General features: G+C 39.4%; 1 protein-coding gene across 1 annotated transcript in view; it reads left to right on the top strand.

Moving 5' to 3' along the window:
* LOC308094707 (uncharacterized protein) overlaps window positions 1-3331 on the top strand; it is a 95855-nt gene that overhangs the window by 45132 nt on the left and 47392 nt on the right. The gene's annotated exons all lie outside the window — the stretch shown is intronic.

Raw genomic sequence — 3331 nt, 5'->3', positions numbered from 1 at the left:
CTTCTGTATATATGTCTATCTGGTTAACAAGTGAATCAAAGTGTTACAACAAATCAGAGAGACAGAAAGAGTCATTTAATGTTCCTTTTATACAACATCTGTACAGCCTGTAGACTGCCTCAACCAATCACAACATGAGTGGTTGAGGAAACAGTATTTAAATTTGTTGTGCTATTTTTCCATTGGCTAAACACAATGACAGACACAATGACAGACATTGTCTCCCTCCCTACCGGCAGAAACCGATCACACACATCTCTTGAATTTTGAGCAGAAAAGAAGAAACCGGAGAGATACCTCCCATCTCATGTCATCTCAACGCCACTTGAACTTTTAATTTTCACTTCTGTCGGTGCGCTACACAGTACCTTGGAACATGATTGGATGAGTCTGAACATTGGCGCATTTGGCTCAATAATATTCATAAGTCTTCCTCTGCCCTCCTAGGGGAAAAGACTCAACTCCATAGTGAAATAAAACAAAGTCTTACATGTTGCTCTCGTTGGCTATTTTTGCCCTGCTACCATTGTACACACCCCTTCATTCAATGTGACAGGGAGGCGAGAGCCATGAGATGGGACTGGGTGTCTCCAGCATTACAGTTTCGGTAGACAGGGTTATTGTAGTGGTACTTTCTGGCTTTTAATTTTCAGTTTGATTTTAATACATTGCAATTAGCTTTTTAAGTGGGTTTGCTAATATAGTTTAGTTTTCTAAAAAAAAAGGCTTAGTTTTAGGCCATTTTTTAATACAGGGTATTTGTCAGGGGCGAGAAGCCCAGAACGAGTATTATGTAATTAAAAAAGAAAGCTTGGAAGATACATACATACATATAAGTAGTTGCCCACACAAACACAATACATCTAAAAGCTCACCCAAACATAGACTACAATTGGGGATGCTCTCTGGTTAACAAGTCAATCTCGGTGTTGCAACATGTCCGAGTGACTGGAGGAGGAAATCAATGTTGTTTTTGTCACCTGATTTGGTTAAGCTGCCTGCGGGGCATTGTGCTTTCTTGCCACACCCCAGACTGTGGGAGAAGGAACAACAATTTAGTTGTGCATCGATGCCAAATTTGCCAACTGGAACCTTTCTGCAGATGTCATTCTGGGGCTTGTTTTGTCATGTTATTAGAAAGCACAAAATTGTTTTAAAATGTTATGCCGATAAAATGAAATTGTATCTTTGAACACTAATGATTTTAGTAGACTATCATGTCAATGTCATTTACTATAATTTTAAGTTGTTGTTGATGGTTATTTTATGTTTAGAATTTTGCTGTTTTAGAAACTTTTAGAAACTTTTTGCTTCAATGATTTGAATAGCCTTGAATGAAAATGCTGCTTTAGAAGAAACTTGTATAAAGCCTGCTGTGAAATGTATCTTCAGGGTTGCACATCGACTTGAAATGGACTTAATTTGAGAGAGGACTTGGGCTGTCCTGCTTGGTTCAGGGAAAAAATACTTTTGTAAATAGTTGATGCATTCAAATGTGGCAGTATCAAACAAAAATGTTGTCTAAGACATTATGTAAATTCATTCATCAATAATAATCTGCCGTTCAATTAATCAGCTTTTATAATACTATGATCTGTAGTTAAATTCATCAGCTATATTAACATCATAGAATTTGTTGTAACTTGTGAGGAAATTATAACTGGACTATCTCATTGAAATAAAAAAAATATTAATGAATTATTATTATATGGTCCAGGAGTGGTCCGTTTGAACAAAATGCCTACAATATTTCTATAGACATGTCATCAAGACGGACCTGTCAGATTTTTTATATTTCATCCTGATTGGCTAAGATTAACTTCTACAGTACCTGGCCTGGTGGAGACCTCTAGAGATAACCACGACTGATCTAACTATAAAATTAACCCTAAAGGCCAGTCCACACCGATGCAGCTTCTTGGAACTGCCATTTGGGGATAATGGTTGCAAGCAGTTGCATGTGGACTGGCCTTAAGAGATAGAAATTGCAATGGCCAGAAACTTTCCGGTAAATTTAAGTTAAGCTCAGTAATTTGGGAAATTGTGCCCAACTTCAAAAATGTTATTATTATCTTAAGGGCTTGGCTGGTTTGTTCAGTTTGCTGAGTCAAGCAGAATGGTCCATAGGCCTATAAGATGTGTGTTCACCTCAATTAGCATACACTTAAAATGCCTTGAAGCCTTAACATGTTAGATATTCTATAGCTAATAATGCTTCAGTAGACAACCTTTCAGTATGAGCAGAAGTCAGCTGTCAGGGCTCTCACGACACCAACCTCTGGCAGCACATCACCCTCATCCACCAGCACCTACACTAGCTTCCAGTTAAAATCTGCATCAGTCCTCCTCTTCAGCTACAAATCTTTCCTTGTCCTTGCTTGGCCCCCAGTATCTATCTTACTGTACCTCCTCCATCAATATACTCCTTCATGGAACCTGTGGTCCTCAGAACGCAAGCGTGGTTAAGTATGAAACTTGTCTTTAGGGCCTATTTCGGCGGTTGTGAGAATTGGGGAGTCAGCCAAGAACTGCTTCTCTGACTGCTGGAAGTGTAAAAACTCAGACAATAGGGAATAGTTTCTGTTAACAACTTCCCCCTCGGTGTCCCTATTTTGTGCATGTCCTTATTGTCATGGTGTCTGTCTGCATATGGGCATACATGGCTGTGTGTGTGTGTGTGTGTGTGTGTGTGTGTGTGTGTGTGTGTGTGTGTGTGTGTGTGTGTGCGCGCACTAGATCGTTTTACAGCCTGCTGTGGTAGTAACGCTTCTAACCAGTTTATTCCTACCAAAACTATTTTTGGTGAATTGCAGTTTTTTGTGTGAAACCTTTTTGTTTTTTGCTCCTTGTGTTTTGCCTTCAACTCACTCTCTTATCTTGTGCTTCAGAATCCATACCCACCTGCTCTGTTGCCTGCCTGTATGTTGCCTTGCCGTGCCCGCTTGCCAGCCAGCTCACCACGTCCCCTCAAGCCCGCTTTACACAACGACATTTCCCCGTCTTTGCTTGCTTTGTGTTGTGTCTGCTCATTGTGCATTTGGGACTGCCAGTTTTTGTAAATCATGACAATTATTCAAAGATAAAAAAAAACACATTCTAAACACAATTTACATATTTTTAAATATAGCTAAAATAACAGATCTACCAGCTTACAGTGCATTGTAATCCTGTAGATAGGGTATTTTTGCTATTCAGGGTACACTTACTGTAAGTATATAGGGCTTAGATAGGATGATGTATTTGCACTGTATTAGCCATGCTGGTGACAGTAGATTCATAGTGTTGTCTGTTGACAATGTGTTGATCTGCGAGCCCTGCTATTTTTACACGT

The sequence above is a fragment of the Gymnoscopelus braueri genome (assembly GCF_963280865.1).
Source record: "Gymnoscopelus braueri genome assembly, chromosome: 11".
Taxonomy (NCBI): Eukaryota; Metazoa; Chordata; class Actinopteri; order Myctophiformes; family Myctophidae; genus Gymnoscopelus; species Gymnoscopelus braueri.
Note: the sequence above shows the minus strand (reverse complement) of the source record. Positions and strands in the feature narration are given on the sequence as shown.